Consider the following 22,082-nt stretch of genomic DNA (forward strand, 5'->3'; position numbering starts at 1 on the left):
TGTTGAAGGTGGAGTTGGAGTCTGATGAAGGACTACACTCTGTGCTGATGGAGGGGCTACGGCGTAAGAATTCGGAGAGTCGGAGCCTATTTCAGCAGGATAGCGAGAGACACGTGGATCGGACTGGGTACCAGTGGTCTGATGGAGACGTGATACTCGGCATCGATCGGTGATGATTGGTGGTTCTTTGCAGTGGGGGTTGAGGCAGTGTGGGCTAGCTACCCGGGAGACTCGACCAGGACAACAGAGGCTCAGCGCGGTGATAGCGGCGAGGAGTGCGGTAAGCACGGGATACAACGACAGGCCAAGGCACTGGTGGTCAGACATGTGGTCAGACAAATTGTGCAGGGGTGCTGAAGCAGTGTTGACGAGTACCAGATTCAAGTTGGTGACTGGGTCTATCGGTGCCGGAAGATGGACAGGAGTTGACCATGGAGAATCTGAGAAAGTGGCGGAAAGTCTGGATTTGTCAAAACAGAGAGAGTACATGGCCGTATATTCTGTGGTGTTCGGTGCACATGGCAAAGTGCGGATGACAAATACAGAAGGAGGCGGAGTGCTATAGCTGTGGGACATGTCAGAGACTATCCGAGAAAAAGGGTGAGACAACTACGAATTTGACTCAGGGTGACACAAGGCGACGGTGAATTCCTTCAAGTTTCAGACAGACGGTCAAGAAAGAGCGGTGATGTTGAGTTCAGGTAACTCTTATTTGTGACGTCTAATATATGAGTTGTTCATTTTCACGCAGACAGTGGTCGGTGTGTGATGGCGTTGAACGAATTCTCTGGAAGTTGGAAGCACAAGGTAGACTAATGAGGAACTCAATTTTGTTCGAGTGTTGACTGTGAAGAAGACGAGAAGGGACTACAGTTGCAGGTGGAGTCACATGGAGTCTGGGAGTAGCGGCGGTGCTCATGGTGTATCTCAAGTCCAATGTACATGGAGGTTCGACGCACGGACGAATTCAAGATGGTGGAGAATATTCGCCAAGGTGGAGTTTGTTAGAGTTGTGTCGAATATTATTGTACAAGTTAGGTTACAGTTGGACTTGGAGTCATACGGTGTGTGGACAGGATATGGAGTCGTGTCCAAGTAGGACACTTGTATCCTAGGCCTCTCATATATAGCGTGAGTAGACACACAATGTAACCTATGCCAACATAATTGCACGGGCACGCGGGGGAGCCGGCGGCGTGTGCCGGCGCCGGGGCGGCCAGGGTGCGGTATTGTGACGGTGTCACGGGGAGGAGCGCTCGTAGTCAGGCCCCGGGATGTAGCCATATCGATGAACCTCGTTAACAAATCTCGGTGTCATGCCTCGTGTGATTGCTTGGTCCTCGGTAGATCGACGGGGTGCCTCGGATTTATTCTAACAACTACTTCTTGAGCTTGCGTTGGATTTCCCCGAATAGGAAGGGATGATGCAGCAGAGTAGCGTAAGTATTTCCCTCAGTTTTTGAGAACCAAGGTATCAATCCAGTAGAAGGCCACGCTCAAGTCCCTCGTACCTGCACAAAACGATAGCTACTCGCAACCAACGCGATTAGGAGTTGTCAATCTCTTCACAGTCACTTACGAGAGTGAGATCTGATAGATATAATATTTTTGGTATTTTTGGTATAGAGATGCAAAGTAAAAAGTAAAAGGCAAAGTAAAAAGCAAAACAAGATTAAAGTGATGGAGATTGATATGATGAGAATAGACCCGGGGGCCATAGGTTTCACTAGTGGCTTCTCTCAAGAGCATAAGTATTCTACGGTGGGTGAACAAATTACTGTTGAGCAATTGACATAATTGAGCATAGTTATGAGAATATCTAGGCATGATCATGTATATAGGCATCACGTCCGTGACAAGTAGACCGAAACGATTCTGCATCTACTACTATTATTCCACTCATCGACCGCTATCCAGCATGCATCTAGAGTATTAAGTTAAAAACAGAGTAACGCTTTAAGCAAGATGACATGATGTAGAGAGATAAATTCATGCAATATGAAATAAACCCCATCTTGTTATCCTCGATGGCAATGATGCAATACGTACCTTGCTGCCCCTTCTGTCACTGGGAAAGGACACCGCAAGATCGAACCCAAAGCTAAGCACTTCTCACATGGCAAGAACTACCAATCTAGTTGGCCAAACCAAACGGATAATTCGAAGAGACTTGCAAAGATAACCAATCATACATAAAAGAATTCAGCGAAGATTCAAATATTATTCATAGATAGACTTGATCATAAACCCACAATTCATCGGTCTCAATAAACACACCGCAAAAAGAACATTACATCGAATAGATCTCCACAAGAGAGGGGGAGAACTTTGTATTGAGATCCAAAAAGAGAGAAGAAGCCATCTAGGTACTAACTATGGACCCGAAGGTCTGAGATAAACTACTCACACTTCATCGGAGAGGCTATGATGATGTAGAAGCCCTCCGTGATGACGGCCCTCTCCGGCGGAGCTCCGGAACAGGCCCCAAGATGGGATCTCGTGGATACAGAAAGTTGCGGCGGTGGAATTAGGTTTTTGGCTTCGTTTTTGATTGTTTGGGGTACGTAGGTATATATAGGAGGAAGGAGTACGTCGGTGGAGCACCAAGGGGCCCACGAGGCAGGGGCGCGCCCTAGGGGGGTGGGCGCGCCCCCTACCCTCGTGACTGCCTCTTTGACTCCTTGAAGTAGGGTCCAAGTCTCCTGAATCACGTTCGGTGAGAAAATCACGTTCCTGAAGGTTTTATTCCGTTTGGACTCTGTTTGATATTCTGTTTCTCCGAAATACTGAAATAGGCAAAAAAACAGCAATTCTGGGTTGGGCCTCCAGCTAATAGGTTAGTCCGAAAAATAATATAAAAGTGGAAAATAAAGCCCAATATAGTCCAAAACAGTAGATAATATAGCATGGAGCAATCAAAAATTATAGATACGTTGGAGACGTATCAGGCATCCCCAAGCTTAATTCCTGCTCGTCCTCGAGTAGGTAAATGATAAAAAGAGAATTTTTGATGCGGAGTGCTACTTGGCATAATTTCAATGCAAATCTTCTTAATTGTGGTATGAATATTCAAATTAGGAAGATTCTAGACAAAAGTTCATATTGACATAGAGAATAATAATACTTCAAGCAAACCAACAAAGCAATTATGTTTTCTTAAAGTAACATGGCCAAAGAAAGTTCATCCCTACAAAATCATATAGTTTAGTCATGCTCCATTTTCGTCACACAAGAATGCTCTCATCATACACAACCCCGATGACAAGCCAAGCAATTGTTTCATACCTTAATAATTTTAAACTCATAAACTTTCATGCAATACATGAGCGTGAGCCATGGATATAGCACCATGGGTGGAATAGAATATAATGGTGGGGGTTATGTGGAGAAGACAAAAAGGAGAAAGTCTCACATCAACGAGGCTAATCAATGGGCTATGGAGATGCCCATCGATTGATGTTAATGCAAGGAGTAGAGATTGCCATGCAACAGATGTTGGAAATATGCCCTAGAGGCAATAATAAAATGATTATTATATTTCCTTGTTCATGATAATTGTCTATTATTCATGCTATAATTGTATTATCCGAAAATCGTAATACATGTGTGAATACATAGACCACAATGTGTCCCTAGTGAGCCTCTAGTTGACTAGCTCGTTGATCAACAGCTGGTCATGGTTTCCTGGCTATGGACATGGGGATGTCATTGATAACGGGATCACATCATTAGGAGAATGATGTGATGGACAAGACCCAAACCTAAGCATAGCACAAAGATCGTGTAGTTCGTTTGCTGTAGCTTTTCTAGATGTCAAGTATCATTTCCTTAGACCATAAGATTGTGCAACTCCCGGATACCGTAGGAGTGCCTTGGGTGTGCAAAACGTCAGAACGTAACTGGGTGACTATAAAGGTACATTACAGGTATCTCCGAAAGTGTCTGTTGGGTTGGCACGAATCAAGACTGGGATTTGTCACTCCATATGACGAAGAGGTATCTCTGGGCCCACTCGGTAATGCATCATCATAATGAGCTCAATGTGATCAAGTGGTTGATCACGGGATCATGCATTACGGTACGAGTAAAGTGACTTGCCGGTAATGAGACTGAACAAGGTATTGGGATACCGACGATCGAGTCTCGTGCAAGTAACGTATCGATTGACAAAGGGAATTGAGTACGGGATTGATTAGGTCCTCGACATTGTGGTTCATCCGATGAGATCATCGAGGAGCATGTGGGAGCCAACATGGGTATCCAGATCCCGTTGTTGGTTATTGACCAGAGAATCGTCTCGGTCATGTCTGCTTGTGTCCCGAACCCGTAGGGTCTACACACTTAAGGTTCGGTGACGCTAGGGTTGTATAGATATGAGTATGCAGTAATCCGAAAGTTGTTCGGAGTCCCGGATGAGATCCTGGATGCCACGAGGAGTTCCGGAATTTTCCGGAGGTGAAGAATTATATATAGGAAATGTAGTTTCGGCCATCAGGAAAGTTTCGGGGTCACCGATATTGTACCGGGACCACCGGATGGGTCCCGGGGGTCCACCAGGTGGGGCCACCCATCCCGGAGGGCCCCATGGGCTGAAGTGGGGAGGGGAACCAGCCCATAGTGGGCTGGTGCGCCCCCCTTGGGCCCCCCATGCGCCTAGGGTTGGGAACCCTAGGGGAGGGGGCGCCTCCACTTGCTTTGGGGGTACTCCACCCCCTTGGCCCGCCGCCCCCCCTAGGAGATCCCATCTCCTAGGGACGGCGCAGCCCCCTAGGGGGCCTATATAAAGGGGGGAGGGAGGGCAGCGGCACCTAAAGCCTTGGCGCCTCCCTCTCCCCTGCTACACCTCTCCCTCTCGCAGAAGCTCGGCGAAGCCCTGCTGCGATCACTGCTATATCCACCACCACGCTGTCGTGCTGCTGGATCTTCATCAACCTCTCCTCCCCCCTTGCTGGATCAAGAAGGAGGAGACGTCTTCCCAACCGTACGTGTGTTGAACGCGGAGGTTCCGTCCGTTCGGCGCTTGGTCATCGGTGATTTGGATCACGGCGAGTACGACTCCGTCATCCCTGTTCTTTTGAACGCTTCCGCACGCGATCTACAAGGGTATCTAGATGCACTCTCCTCTTGTTGCTAGTTGACTCCATAGATTGATCTTGGTGAAACATAGGATTTTTTTTTGTTTTCTGCAACGTTCCCCAACAGTGGCATCATGAGCTAGGTCTATGTGTAGTTACTATGCACGAGTAGAACACAAAGTAGTTGTGGGCGTTGATATTGTCAATTTGCTGGCCGTTACGAGTCTTATCTTGATTCGGCGGCATCGTGGGATGAAGCGGCCCGGACCAACCTTACACGTACGCTTACATGAGACCGGTTCCACCGACTGACATGCACTAGTTGCATAAGGTGGCTGGCGGGTGTCTGACTCTCCCACTTTAGTCGGATCGGATTCGATGAACAGGGTCCTTATGAAGGGTAAATAGAAATTGGAAATTCACATTGTGGTTTTGGCGTAGGTAAGAAACGTTCTTGCAGAAACCTATAGCAGCCACGTAAAAACTTGCAACAACAATTAGAGGACGTCTAACTTGTTTTTGCAGCAAGTGTTTTGTGATGTGATATGGACAAAGGTTGTGATGAATGATGAATTATATATGTGATGTATGAGATTGATCATGTTCTTGTAATAGGAATCACGACTTTCATGTCAATGAGTATGACAACCGGCAGGAGCCATAGGAGTTGTCTTTATTTATTTATGACCTGCGTGTCAACATAAACGTCATGTAATTACTTTACTTTATTGCTAAAGCGTTAGCCATAGTAGTAGAAGTAATAGATGACGAGACAACTTCAAGAAGACACGATGATGGAGATCATGATGATGGAGATCATGATGATGGAGATCATGGTGTCATGCCGGTGACAAGATGATCATGGAGCCCCAAGATGGAGATCAAAGGAGCTATATGATATTGGCCATATCATGTCACTATTATTTGATTGCATGTGATGTTTATCATGTTTTTGCATCTTGTTTACTTAGAACGACGGTAGTAAATAAGATGATCCCTCATAATAATTTCAAGAAAGTGTTCCCCTTAATTGTGCGCCGTTGCGACAGTTCATTGTTTCGAAGCACCACGTGATGACCGGGTGTGATAGATTCCAACGTTCACATACAACGGGTGTAAGACAGATTTACACACGCAATACACCTAGGTTGACTTGACGAGCCTACCATGTACAGACATGGCCTCGGAACACAGAAGACCGAAAGGTCGAGCATGAGTCGTATAGAAGATACGATCAACATGAAGATGTTCACCGATGTTGACTAGTCCGTCTCAAGTGATGATCGGACACGGCCTAGTCAATTCGGATCATGTTATACTTAGATGACTGGAGGGATGTCTATCTAACTGGGAGTTCATTGAATAATTTGATTAGATGAACTTAATTATCATGAACTTAGTCTAAAATATTTACAATATGTCTTGTAGATCAAATGGCCAACGTTGTCCTCAACTTCAACGCATTCCTAGAGAAAACCAAGCTGAAAGACGATGGCGGCAACTATACGGACTGGGTCGGGAACCTGAGGATCATCCTCATAGCTGCCAAGAAAGATTATGTCCTAGAAGCACCGCTAGGTGACGCACCCGTCCCACAGAACCAAGACGTTATGAATGCTTGGCAGACACGTGCTAATGATTACTCCCTCGTTCAGTGCGGCATGCTTTACAGCTTAGAACCGGGGCTCCAAAAGCGTTTTGAGCGACACGGAGCATATGAGATGTTCGAAGAGCTTAAAATGGTTTTCCAAGCTCATGCCCGGGTCGAGAGATATGAAGTCTCCGACAAGTTCTTCAGCTGTAAGATGGAGGAAAATAGTTCTGTCAGTGAGCACATACTCAAAATGTTTGGGTTGCATAACCGCTTGACTCAGCTGGAAGTTAATCTCCCGGATGACGCGGTCATTGACAGAATCCTTCAGTCGCTTCCACCAAGCTACAAGAGCTTTGTGATGAACTTCAATATGCAGGGGATGGAAAAGACCATTCCTGAAGTATTTGCAATGCTGAAATCAGCAGAGGTAGAAGTCAAAAAGGAACATCAAGTGTTGATGGTGAATAAAACCACTAAATTCAAGAAAGGCAAGGGTAAGAAGAACTTCAAGAAGGACGGCAAGGGAGTTGCCGCGCCTGGTAAGCAAGCTGCCAGGAAGAAGCCAAAGAATGGACCCAAGCCCGAGACTGAGTGCTTTTATTGCAAGGGAAGTGGTCATTGGAAGAGGAACTCCCCAAATACTTAGCGGACAAGATGGCCGGCATCACAAAAGGTATATGTGATATACATGTAATTGATGTGTACCTTACCAGTACTCGTAGTAGCTCCTGGGTATTTGATACCGGTGCGGTTGCTCACATTTGTAACTCAAAGCAGGAGCTGCGGAATAAGCGGAGACTGGCGAAGGGCGAGGTGACGATGCGCGTCGGGAATGGTTCCAAGGTCGATGTGATCGCCGTCGGCACGCTACCTCTACATTTACCTACGGGATTAGTTTTAAACCTCAATAATTGTTATTTAGTGCCAGCTTTGAGCATGAACATTGTATCAGGATCTCGTTTAATACGAGATGGCTACTCATTTAAATCCGAGAATAATGGTTGTTCTATTTATATGAGAGATATGTTTTATGGTCATGCTCCGATGGTGAATGGTTTATTCTTAATGAATCTCAAGCGTAATGCTACACATATTCATAGTGTGAATACCAAAAGATGTAAGGTTGATAATGATAGTCCCACATACTTGTGGCATTGCTGCCTTGGTCACATAGGTGTCAAACGCATGAAGAAGCTCCATGCAGATGGACTTTTAGAGTCTCTTGATTACGAATCATTTGACACGTGCGAACCATGCCTCATGGGTAAGATGACCAAGACTCCGTTCTCAGGAACAATGGAGCGAGCAACCAACTTATTGGAAATCATACATACAGATGTGTGCGGTCCAATGAGTGTTGAGGCTCGCGGTGGTTATCATTATGTTCTCACCCTCACTGATGACTTGAGTAGATATGGGTATGTCTACTTAATGAAACACAAGTCTGAGACCTTTGAAAAGTTCAAGGAATTTCAGAGTGAGGTTGAGAATCAATGTGATAGGAAAATCAAGTTCTTGCGATCAGATCGTGGGGGAGAATACTTGAGTCACGAATTTGGCACACACTTAAGAAAACGTGGAATAGTTTCACAACTCACGCCGCCTGGAACACCTCAGCGTAATGGTGTGTCCGAACGTCGTAATCGCACTCTATTAGATATGGTGCGATCTATGATGTCTCTTACCGATTTACCGCTATCATTTTGGGGCTATGCTTTAGAGACTGCCGCATTCACTTTAAATAGGGCTCCGTCGAAATCCGTTGAGATGACACCATATTAATTATGGTTTGGGAAGAAACCTAAGCTGTCGTTTCTAAAAGTTTGGGGATGCGATGCTTATGTCAAGAAACTTCAACCTGAAAAGCTTGAACCCAAGTCGGAAAAATGCGTCTTCATAGGATACCCTAAAGAAACTATTGGGTATACCTTCTACCTCAGATCCAAAGGCAAGATCTTTGTTGCCAAGAATGGATCCTTTCTAGAGAAAGAGTTTCTCTCAAAAGAAGTAAGTGGGAGGAAAGTAGAACTTGATGAAGTATTACCTCTTGAACCGGAAAGTGGCGCAACTCAGGAAAATGTTCCTGAGGTGCCTGCACCGACTAGAGAGGAAGTTAATGATGATCATGAAACTTCAGATCAAGTTGCTACTGAACTTCGTAGGTCCACAAGGACACGTTCCGCACCAGAGTGGTACGGCAACCCTGTCTTGGAAATCATGTTGTTAGACAACGGTGAATCTTCGAACTATGAAGAAGCGATGGCGGGCCCGGATTTCGACAAATGGCTGGAAGCCATGAAATCCGAGATAGGATCCATGTATGAAAACGAAGTATGGACTTTGACTGACTTGCCCGATGATCGGCGAGCCATAGAAAATAAATGGATCTTTAAGAAGAAGACAGACGCGGATGGTAATGTGACCATCTATAAAGCTCGGCTTGTCGCTAAGGGTTATCGACAAGTTCAAGGGGTTGACTACGATGAGACTTTCTCACCTGTAGCGAAGCTGAAGTCCGTCCGAATAATGTTAGCAATTGCCGCATTCTATGATTATGAGATATGGCAAATGGACGTCAAAATGACATTCCTTAATGGTTTCCTTATGGAAGAATTGTATATGATGCAGCCGGAAGGTTTTGTCGATCCTAAGAATGCTGACAAGGTGTGCAAGCTCCAACGCTCGATTTATGGGCTGGTGCAAGCATCTCGGAGTTGGAACATTCGCTTTGATGAGATGATCAAAGCGTTTGGGTTTATGCAGACTTATGGAGAAGCCTGCATTTACAAGAAAGTGAGTGGGAGCTCTGTAGCATTTCTCATATTGCATGTGGATGACATACTGTTGATGGGAAATGATATAGAATTCTTGGAAAGCATAAAGGCCTATTTGAATAAATGTTTTTCAATGAAGGACCTTGGAGAAGCTGCTTATATATTAGGCATCAAGATCTATAGAGATAGATCGAGACGCCTCATTGGTCTTTCACAGAGTACGTACCTTGACAAGATATTGAAGAAGTTCAAAATGGATCAGTCAAAGAAGGGGTTCTTGCCTGTATTGCAAGGTACGAGATTGAGCTTGGCTCAATGCCCGACCATGGCAGAAGATAGAGAAAAGATGAGTGTCGTCCCCTATGCCTCGGCCATAGGGTCTATCATGTATGCTATGCTGTGTACCAGACCTGATGTAACCCTTGCCGTGAGTTTGGTAGGAAGGTACCAAAGTAATCCCGGCATGGAACACTGGACAGCGGTCAAGAATATCCTGAAGTACCTGAAAAGGACCAAGGAAATGTTTCTCGTTTATGGAGGTGACGAAGAGCTCGTCGTAAAGGGTTACGTTGATGCTAGCTTTGACACAGATCTGGATGACTCTAAGTCACAAACTGGACACGTGTATATTTTGAATGGTGGGGCAGTAAGCTGGTGCAGTTGCAAGCAAAGCGTTGTGGTGGGATCTACATGTGAAGCGGAGTACATGGCAGCCTCGGAGGCAGCACACGAAGCAGTCTGGGTGAAGGAGTTCATTACCGACCTAGGAGTCATACCCAATGCGTCGGGCCCGATGACTCTCTTCTGTGACAACACTGGAGCTATTGCCCTTGCCAAGGAGCCCAGGTTTCACAGGAAGACTAGGCATATCAAGCGTCGCTTCAACTCCATTCGTGAAAGTGTTCAAAATGGAGACATAGAGATTTGTAAAGTACATACGGACCTGAATGTAGCAGATCCGTTGACTAAACCTCTCCCTAGAGCAAAACATGATCAACACCAGAATTCCATGGGTGTTCGATTCATCACAATGTAACTAGATGATTGACTCTAGTGCAAGTGGGAGACTGTTGGAAATATGCCCTAGAAGCAATAATAAAATGATTATTATATTTCCTTGTTCATGATAATTGTCTATTATTCATGCTATAATTGTATTATCCGGAAATCGTAATACATGTGTAAATACATAGACCACAATGTGTCCCTAGTGAGCCTCTAGTTGACTAGCTCGTTGATTAACAGATAGTCATGGTTTCCTGGCTATGGGCATGGGGATGTTATTGATAACGGGATCACATCATTAGGAGAATGATGTGATGGACAAGACCCAAACCTAAGCATAGCACAAAGATCGTGTAGTTCGTTTGCTGTAGCTTTTCTGGATGTCAAGTATCATTTCCTTAGACCATGAGATTGTGCAACTCCCGGATACCATAGGAGTGCCTTGGGTGTGCCAAACGTCACAACGTAACTGGGTGACTATAAAGGTACATTACAGGTATCTCCGAAAGTGTCTGTTGGGTTGGCACGAATCGAGACTGGGATTTGTGACTCCGTATGACGGAGAGGTATCTCTGGGCCCACTCGGTAATGCATCATCATAATGAGCTCAATGTGATCAAGTGGTTGATCACGGGATCATGCATTACGGTATGATTAAAGTGACTTGCCGGTAACGAGACTGAACAAGGTATTGGGATACCGACGATCGAGTCTCAGGCAAGTAACGTACCGATTGACAAAGGGAATTGAGTACGGGATTGATTAGGTCCTCGACATCGTGGTTCATCCGATGAGATCATCGAGGAGCATGTGGGAGCCAACATGGGTATCCAGATCCCGCTGTTGGTTATTGACCAGAGAATCGTCTCGGTCATGTCTGCTTGTGTCCCGAACCCGTAGGGTCTACACACTTAAGGTTCGGTGATGCTAGGGTTGTATAGATATGAGTATGCAGTAATCCGAAAGTTGTTCAGAGTCCGGATGAGATCCTGGACGTCACGAGGAGTTCCGGAATTGTCCGGAGGTGAAGAATTATATATAGGAAGTGTAGTTTCAGCCATCAGGAAAGTTTCGGGGTCACCGGTATTGTACCGGGACCACCGGATGGGTCCCGGGGGTCCATCGGGTGGGGCCACCCATCCCGGAGGGCCCCATGGGCTGAAGTGGGGAGGGGAACCAGCCCATAGTGGGCTGGTGCACCCCCTTGGGCCCCCCATGCGCCTAGGGTTGGGAACCCTAGGGGAGGGGGCGCCTCCACTTGCTTTGGGGGTACTCCACCCCCTTGGTCGCCGCCCCTCCTAGGAGATCCCATCTCCTAGGGCCGGCGCACCCCCCTAGGGGCCTATATAAAGGGGGGAGGGAGGGCAGCGACACCTAAAGCCTTGGCGCCTCCCTCTCCCCTGCTACACCTCTCCCTCTCGCAGAAGCTCGACGAAGCCCTGCTGCGATCAGTGCTGTGTCCACCACCACGCCGTCGTGCTGCTGGATCTTCATCAACCTCTCCTCCCCCCTTGCTGGATCAAGAAGGAGGAGACGTCTTCCCAACCGTACATGTGTTGAACGCGGAGGTGCCGTCCGTTCGGCGCTTGGTCATCGGTGATTTGGATCACGGCGAGTACGACTCCACCATCCCCGTTCTCTTGAACGCTTCCGCACGCGATCTACAAGGGTATGTAGATGCACTCTCCTCTCGTTGCTAGTTGACTCCATAGATTGATTTTGGTGAAACGTAGGAATTTTTTTTGTTTTCTGCAACGTTCCCCAACAATAGATGCACTAGAGCTATAAATGTATGAAAGCTCAACAAAAGAAACTAAGTGGGTGTGCATCCAACTTGCTTGATCATGAAGACCTAGGGCACTTGAGGAGGCCCATTGTTGGAATATACAAGCCAAGTTCTATAATGAAAATTCCCACTAGTATATGAAAGTGATAACTCAAGAGACTCTCTATATGAAGAACATGGTGCTACTTTGAAGCACAAGTGTGGAAAAAAGGAATAGTAACATTGCCCCTTCTTATTTTCTTTTTTTGGGCCTTCTTTTTTTCTTTGGCCTTTCTCTTTTTTTGGGACAATGCTCTATTGAATGATGATCATCACACTTATATTTATTTACAACTCAATGATTACAACTCGATACTAGAACAAAGTATGACTCTATATGGATGCCTCCGGCGGTGTACCGGGATATGCAATAAATCAAGAGTGACAAGTATGAAAAAAATATGAACGGTGGCTTTGCCACAAATACTATGTCAACTACATGATCATGCTAAGCAATATGACAATGATGAATGTGTCATGATAAACTGGATGGTGGAAAGTTGCATGGCAATATATCTCGGAATGGCTATGGAAATGCCATAATAGGTAGGTATGGTGGCTGTTTTGAGGAAGATATGAGGAGGTTTGTGTGTGAAAGAGCTTATCATATCACGGGGTTTGGATGCACCGGCGAAGTTTGCACCAACTCTCGATGTGAGAAAGGGCAATGCACGGTACCGTAGAGGCTAGCAATGATGGAATGGTGAGAGTGCATATAATCCATGGACTCAACATTAGTCATAAAGAACTCATATACTTATTGCAAAAATCTACAAGCCATCAAAAACCAAAGTATTACGCGCATGCTCCTAGGGCGATAGATTGGTAGGAAAAGACCATCGCTCGTCCCCGACCGCCACTCATAAGGAGGACAATCAAATAACACCTCATGTTTCAAATTTGTTCCATAACATTTACCATACGTGCATGCTACGGGACTTGCAAACTTTAACTCAAGCACTTCTCAAATTCACAATTACTCTACTAGAATGACTTTGATATTACTACCTCCATATCTCAAAACAATTATCAAGCATCCAACTTTTCTTAGTATTCAACACACTCAAAAGAAAGTTTCACAAATCTTGAATACCAAGCATGTTATTATTAAGCAAATTACCATGCTATTAAGACTCTCAAAATAATTTAAGTGAAGTATGAGAGATCAATAGTTTCTTTAAAACAAGTCCACCACCATGCTCTAAAAAATCTAAGTGACGCACATAGAGCAAAATTATAGTGCTCAAAATATATAAGTGAAGCACATAGAGCAAAACTACATAGCTCAAAAGATATAAGTGAAGCACATAGAGTATTGTATCAAATTCTAAATCATGTATGGCTCTCTCAAAAGGTGTGTACAGCAAGGATGATTGTGTCACACTAACAACCAAAGACACAAATAATACAAGATGCTCCAAGCAAAACACATATCATGTTGGTGAATAAAAATATAGCTCCAAGTAAATTACCGATGGAAGTGGACGGAAGAGGGGATGCCTTCCGGGGCATCCCCAAGCTTTGAATTTTTGGTGTCCTTGGATTATCTTGGGGGTGCCATGGGCATCCCAAAGCTTAGTCTCTTGCCACTCCTTGTTCCATAATCCATCACAATAATTCACCCAAAACTTGAAAACTTCACAACACAAAACTTAAAGTAGAAAACTCGTGAGCTCCGTTAGCGAAAGAAAACAAAAGACCACTTCAAGGTACTGTAATGAACTCATTCTTTATTTATATTGGTGTTAAAACTACTGTATTCCAACTTCTCTATGGATTATAAACTATTTTACTAACCATAGATTCATCAAAATAAGCAAACAACACACGAAAAACAGAATCTGTCAAAAACAGAACAGTCTGTAGTAATCTGTAGCTAGCGCAATATCTGGAACCCCAAAAATTCTAAAATAAATTGGTAGATGTGAGGAATTTATATATTAATAATCTTCAAAAATAATTAACTAAATAGCACTCTCCAAATAAAAATGACAGCAGTTATCGTGAGCACTAAAGTTTCTGTTTTTTACAGCAAGTTCAACAAGACTTTCCCCAAGTCTTCCCAACGGTTCTACTTGGAACAAACACTAATTAAACACAAAAAAAACACAACCAAAACAGAGGCTAAATAATTTATTTATTACTCAACAGGAGCAAAAAGCAAGGAATAAAAATAAAATTGGGTTGCCTCCCAACAAGCACTATCGTTTAACGCCCCTAGCTAGGCATAAAAGCGAGGATAGATCTAGGTATTGCCATCTTTGGTAGGCAATCAATAAGTGGCTATCATGATAGTTTCATGTGGCAATTTTATTTTATTTCTTGGAAAGTGTTCCATGCCCTTTTTTAATGGAAATTGAATTCTAATGTTCCCTTCCTTCATATCAATAATCACACCAACCGTTCTAAGGAAAGGTCTACCAAGAATAATAGGGCAAGAAGGATTGCAACCTATATCAAGAACAATGAAATCTACGGGCACATAATTCCTATTTGCAACAATAATAACATCATTAATTATTCCCATAGGTTTCTTAATAGTGGAATCCGCAAGATGCAAGTTTAGAGAGCAATCATCAAAATTACGGAAATCTAGCAAATCACACAAAGTCTTGGGAATAGTAGAGACACTAGCACCCAAATCACACAAAGCATAAAACTCATGATCTTTAATTTTAATTTTAATAGTTGGTTCCCACTCATCATATAGTTTTCTAGGGATAGAAACTTTCAACTCAAGTTTTTCTTCATAAGATTGCATCAAGGCATCAACAATATGTTCGGTGAAGGCTTTCTTTTGACTATAAACATGTGGAGAATTTAGCACGGATTGCAACAAGGAAATATAATCAATTAAAGAGCAAATTTCATAATTAAATTCCTTGAAATCCAATATAGTGGGTTTAGCAACATCTAGATTTTTATTTCTTTCAATCCCACTTTCATCAATTTCATCATAAAGATCTAAATACTCCGAATTTTTAGAACACCTTCTAGGTAAAGGAAGATCATATTCAGTTTCATCAAGATTCATATTGCAAAACAAAGATTTAATAGGAGACACATCAATAACTTTTAGATCTTCATCTTGATTTTCATAGGAATTAGAAGAACATGCTTTAATAAAGGCATCTTTGGAAGCACGCATCCTAGCGGTTCTTTCCTTGCACTCATCAATGGAAATTCTCATGGCTTTGAGAGACTCATTGATATCATGCTTAGGAGTAATAGATCTAAGCTTTAAAGAATCAATCTCAAGAGAAATTCTATCAACATTCCTAGCCAAATCATCAACTTTAAGCAATTTCTCTTCAAGCAAAGCATTAAAATTCTTTTGTGAATTCATAAACTCTTTAACACTATTCTCAAATTAAGAGGGCATCTTATTATAATTTCCATAAGAGTTGTTGTAGGAATTCCCATAATTATTAGAAGGATTACTAGGATATGGCCTGGGATTAAAATTCCCTCTATAAGCGTTGTTACCAAAATTATTCCTACCAACAAAATTCACATCCATAGATTCATTGTTATTCTCAATCAAAGTAGACAAAGGCATATCATTAGGATCAGAAGAAACACTCTTAGTAGCAAATAATTTCATAAGTTCATCCATCTTTCCACTCAAAACATTGATTTCTTCTATCGCATGCACTTTTTTATTAGAAGATCTTTTAGTATGCCATTGAGAATAATTAACCATAATATTATCTACGAGTTTAGTAGCATCTCCTAAAGTGATCTATATATCCTAAATAGTTGATCCCCACTACTACCAATTCTCTTAGCATGCAGGCTATCCACGTCATCAAGTAGGTCCCACATGTAAAATCTTCAACTGGTCTATTGAAGCTTCCAGCCGGCATCTCCGTTCCGCATCGCGCTACACCTACCTGTTTTGTCCCTTTTTTTGAGTTGGCCTACCTGTTCTGTTCCTCGCGGCCCGCCCATCTGCCATAAGAAAAGCCCACCCAGGCAGACATAATTTCTTGATTACAATTCATTCAATAGAAAAATCTGAGCAGCCCGTGGTCTCCCTAATTACTCCCCAGTCCCGGCTGAATCGATTGATTTTGCACAACTCTCTTCGCATTCTACACCAGACCCTTTTCATCTTCTCCACTAAGCAAACGCAAGAATAACAGATGGAGTTAATCTCCCTTATAAGGAACTGATATGCTCCATTCCCGTAGTCTTCCGCCATAACCAACACCCCTGCTCTAGGTAATCAGGTTTTGCCCTCAGAAAATCAGTTTGCTGGAGGGATGGATCTGAACCCCTGTTGACACCCGTCGTACAGCCCCCATGTCATTACAAATCGTTTTGGATAGGGCGATGAATCACAAAATCGGCACGAAGCGTCGACTCGAAGCTTCCCCAAGCACTGGCGAAACACTTCATGACGCTATGCCTGCAGGTCGTTGTCTATGCGCTCTGCGGCCAAAGTTCCAGTACCATCTCTGGCTGATGCCCACTGGATCAAGAACAAGTCCCCCCTGCTTTATTTCCTTCGACATGGACAAGTACTAGGTAACTACGTAAATCCCTGATTATATCTCGCAATTTAACCTCGCCGTGTTGTTGATTTTGCTTACTGCATGTCTGTTTCTGCTAAGTTATATTACTGTGTGAAATTTAAGTCTAGTTTGTCATTTTACCAAATTCGGCCCCAAGCTGCTTGATGATTTTTGGCAGATTGCAATGCCTATTTCTGCTTTCTTCCTGAATACTACATCACTTATTAATCACGTTTCTAGGTAAGCATCGCATCTCTAAAATTTATCTAAATTGGATATGAACACATGACATGTGCCTTATAGTTCTCTCAGTACACAAGACTACAGAGGAATATGATTCCCTCCATTTTATGCAATGAATGGTTCGAACAAATCATGTACCACCAAGGACTACACTTTATTATATCTTCTATTTATGCAAGTCATAATGGTTACTTGATTAAAAAGAATAGGTTTGGATGAATTTAGGTACTCATATACATGAGGCATTTTTTGTCTTTCTTTTCGTTCATTCTACACAGGGTGGACGCACGGACTGGTATCATGGGCATAGGGTGAAACGGTGACATCCTCATCCCCGTTTCCGTTTGCTATCTCGATTATTCCAAATGACGCACACCACTGAGCTTTCCCATTTCGAGCAGCAATTTTCTGCAGCCCATGTGCGCACTCATGCATCCATTCAAGATTCCGAGAACTTCTTTTTGTGATCTGATGATACATGTAAGCATGCATGCAATTTTGTTCTCATTTTCTTTTAATAGATCCTGTTAATGTCATTCAGATAATTGTTGTAGTAAGTAGATGCGTCCTGATTTTTTTTCATTCTTTCAATTTTGGTGGAGCAGACGCTGCGAGTTGGAAGACATTCCTCCTTTGGAGATTTAGTCTAATACAAGCTTTTGCGTCAGTTTTGTCTTTTAGAAACCAGCTTTCGGGATTTATATAAAACATTCAATGGTTCATTTGCAAGTCTGATAGTTGGTGCTTCGATTCTGTCATCTTTTTTGTAGTTAATTTTTTCTTATGTATTGTGTTATTATCAGGAACATTTTACTGAACATGTTTCGAATCATCACTTAATCTTTGTATACATCTTGCTAGATTACATAGCCCATTGAGTTTATATTATATCTTTTTTTACTGATTCTTTATATAACAACATGGTTGTTGCAAATGGTTCCGCAGCAACGCGCGGGAAATCTTCTAGTTTCCATAAAAGTGCCTCCCGTGGCCGAATCTAAAAGATTTCTAGAAGCAAAATTCAATCCGGCATAAAAATTTTGTATAATCATCCACAAATTCAAACCATGAGTAGGGCAATTACGTATTATTAATTTCATTCTCTCCCAAGCTTGTGCAACATGTTCATGATCAAGTTGCTTAAAGTTCATAATATCGTTTCTAAGCGAGATGATCTTAGCAGGAGGGAAATACTTAGAGATAAAAGCATCTTTGCACTTGTTCCAAGAATCAATACTATTTTTAGGCAAAGATGAAAACGAAGCTTTAGCACGATCTCTAAGAGAAAAAGGCAATAGCTTCAATTTAACGACATCATTATCAACATCTTTTTTCTTTTGCATATCACATAAATCAACGAAGCTATTCAGATGAGTAGCGACATCTTCACTAGGAAGGTCGGTGAATTGATCTTTCATAACAAGATTTAACAAAAAGTATTGATTTCGCAAGATTCAGTATTGGCAAGAGGAGCAATCGGAGTGCTAAGGAAATCATTATTATTGGTATTGGTGAAGTCACACAATTTGATAGTATCTTGAGCCATCGTGACAAACAAGCAATCCAACACACGGGCAAACAAAAAGGCGAGCGGAGAAAGAGAAGGAGAAGGAGATTGGGAAACAGAGGGCGAATAAAACAGCAAGGGTGAAGTGGGGGAGAGGAAAACGAGAGGCAAATGGCAAATAATGTAATGCGAGAGATAGGGATTGTGATGGGTACTTGGTATGTTGACTTTTTGCGTAGACTCCCCGGCAACGGCGCCAGAAATCCTTCTTGCTACCTCTTGAGCTTGTGTTGGATTTCCCCGAAGAGGAAGGTATGATGCAGCAGAGTAGCGTAAGTATTTCCCTCAGTTTTTGAGAACCAAGGTATCAATCCAGTAGGAGGCCACGCTCAAGTCCCTCGTACCTGCACAAAACGATAGCTACTCGCAACCAACGCGATTAGAGGTTGTCAATCCCTTCAAGGTCACTTACGAGAGTGAGATCTGATAGATATAATATTTTTGGTATTTTTAGTATAGAGATGCAAAGTAAAAAGTAAAAGGCAAAGTAAAAAAGCAAAACAAGATTAAAGTGATGGAGATTGATATGATGAGAATAGACCCGGGGGCCATAGGTTTCACTAGTGGCTTCTCTCAAGAGCATAAGTATTCTACGGTGGGTGAACAAATTACTGTTGAGCAATTGACAAAATTGAGCATAGTTATGAGAATATCTAGGCATGATCATGTATATAGGCATCACGTCCATGACAAGTAGACCAAAACGATTCTGCATATACTACTATTACTCCACTCATCGACCGCTATCCAGCATGCATCTAGAGTATTAAGTTAAAAACAGAGTAACGCTTTAAGCAAGATGACATGATGTAGAGAGATAAATTCATGCAATATGAAATAAATCCCATCTTGTTATCCTCGATGGCAACGATGCAATACGTGCCTTGCTGCCCCTTCTGTCACTGGGAAAGGACACCGCAAGATCGAACCCAAAGCTAAGCACTTCTCCCATGGCAAGAACTACCAATCTAGTTAGCCAAACCAAACGGGTAATTCGAAGAGACTTACAAAGATAACCAATCATACATAAAAGAATTCAGCGAAGATTCAAATATTATTCATAGATAGACTTGATCATAAACCCACAATTCATCGGTCTCAACAAACACACCGCAAAAAGAAGATTACATCGAATAGATCTCCACAAGAGAGGGGGAGAACTTTGTATTGAGATCCAAAAAGAGAGAAGAAGCCATCTAGCTACTAACTATGGACCCGAAGGTCTGAGGTAAACTACTCACACTTCATCGGAGAGGCTATGATGATGTAGAAGCCTCCGTGATGACGGCCCTCTTTGGCGGAGCTCCGGAAAAGGCCCCAAGATGGGATCTCGTGGATACAGAAAGTTGCGGTGGTGGAATTAGGTTTTTGGCTTCGTTTTTGATCGTTTGGGGGTACCTAGGTATATATAGGAGGAAGGAGTACGTCGGTGGAGCACCGAGGGGCCCACGAGGCAGGGGGGCGCGCCCCCCACCCTCGTGACCGCCTCTTTGACTCCTTGGAGTAGGGTCTAAGTCTCCTGGATCACGTTCGGTGAGAAAATCACGTTCCCGAAGGTTTTATTCCGTTTGGACTCCGTTTGATATTCTGTTTCTCCGAAATACTAAAATAGGAAAAAAAACAGCAATTCTGGGCTGGGCCTCCGGCTAATAGGTTAGTCTCAAAAATAATATAAAAGTGGAAAGTAAAGCCCAATATAGTCCAAAACAGTAGATAATATAGCATGGAGAAATCAAAAATTATAGATACGTTGGAGACGTATCAGTGTCCAACAAGTGGTATTTTGTGGGCTGCAGCTATTGAGATGGTGCCACGTCCCCAACGCAAATCAAAGAGCTCAGACGCTATAAAGAGATGTGATGATGATCCACATGGCATCGCAGCTGTTGCCAAACTTTTCTGGCATGACAGGAAGGTTGATAAAGCAAGAAGTTGGTTAAATAGAGTTGTTTCCCTTGCTCCTGATATTGGGGATTTTTGGGCGTTGTACTATAAATTTGAACTTCAGCATGGAAATGCAGATACGCAAAGGGATGTTCTAAAATGATGTGTTGTTGCTAAACCAAAACATGGCGAGAAATGGCAAGCTACAAGCAAGGCTGTTGAGAACTCACATCAGCCAGTTGATGCCATTCTGAGGAGAGTCGTTCTGGCACTTGGTGTGGAAGAAAATCACAATGCTGCAGAGCCCTAGTCCTTACTGTTCTGCTAAGGTATTCATTCAGTTCTAACTGATAGAAATTTTCCTCCATGTATTCTCAATTTCTCATGCTCCGGAGCTTGTGATGCATCATGTAGTTACTCCTTACTGTTTGTTATTCTATGCTTCTGTTAGAAATTGTACTTCGGATGAAATATCTTTTAACATTTTATAAGGCTTGTGTTGCAAGTATGCATAACTCCTTTTGTGGCTATATTATTAAGGATCTCTATCATGCCTGAATATGAACAAAAAAAATTAATGGCAGATTTGGTGATATATTTATGATTCGCCTACTGCAAAGAGGATTAGAGAGTTTGAATAAAAACTGTTGACCTTTTCTAACTATGCATAGACTATGCCAATGGTTCTTTAAGACATGGAGTACATAACATTTTTGAAACAGGAGCACACGAGATTTAAAGATTTACCGGAGTGTGTAAGCAAAGCTTGGGATGGACATGGTAGTACACAAAGTTACAACAAACTGGACAGCACTGCTAGCACCGTCCATCCAGGTGTGGCTTGGAGTGTATTGCTTCTTATAATTCACCCATAAACGACGAAATTGCCATGTGCTTACTATGTATGCTGATCATTTATACACAAAGTTACAACAAACTGGACAGCACTGCTAGCACCGTCCATCCAGGTGTGGCTTGGAGTCTATTGCTTCTTATAATTTACCAATAAACGACGAAGTTGCCATGTGCTTATTATGTATGATGATCATTTAATCAAAGCAATTACATCACATTTTTCTTCATGCATTTTCTTGTTCATATATGTGTGCTGAAGACCAAAGAATGTATCGGTGGTAGAATCGTTTTCCAGCCCAACGAAACATATAGTAAGAGTTGTGATAGTCAGGGTATACTACTCTTCAGGGCATTTATAAAACATTGTTTCTACTTTTTTTCTGGATTATATACTTACATATTCATATTTCTACGAAGGTCAGGTTCCCTAGTTTTCTGAGCACCTTTTGCAGCAATCCTTTGGTGTTGGATGCTCATAATTGGCCTGCCTATATGGAGTATAATTTTTGTACAATCCACATTATGATTGGTTGGTTTTCCAATAATACATATATAGTCCTACTTCCTTAAGGCATTCTTTTTACTATATGCAGATATGGAATTGGTCCTGTGGATAATGGTAACAACACTTGTTTGTACAAAATGCTGATATAAACGGTTGTTCTGGATAATGGTCTTGCAGTTGCAGTACAAGTAAGTTGACGGGTACTATCTCATACCCCCTTCATCCCATAATATTTTTT

At 42.7% G+C, this 22,082-nt stretch overlaps 1 pseudogene; it reads left to right on the forward strand.

Moving 5' to 3' along the window:
* The window catches only part of LOC119298389, a 24,768-nt pseudogene extending 3,974 nt beyond the window's left edge, over nucleotides 1-20,794 (forward strand).
* Nucleotides 20,795-22,082: the final 1,288 nt, after the last annotated feature.

The sequence above is a fragment of the Triticum dicoccoides genome, chromosome 5A (assembly GCF_002162155.2).
Source record: "Triticum dicoccoides isolate Atlit2015 ecotype Zavitan chromosome 5A, WEW_v2.0, whole genome shotgun sequence".
NCBI lineage: Eukaryota > Viridiplantae > Streptophyta > Magnoliopsida > Poales > Poaceae > Triticum > Triticum dicoccoides.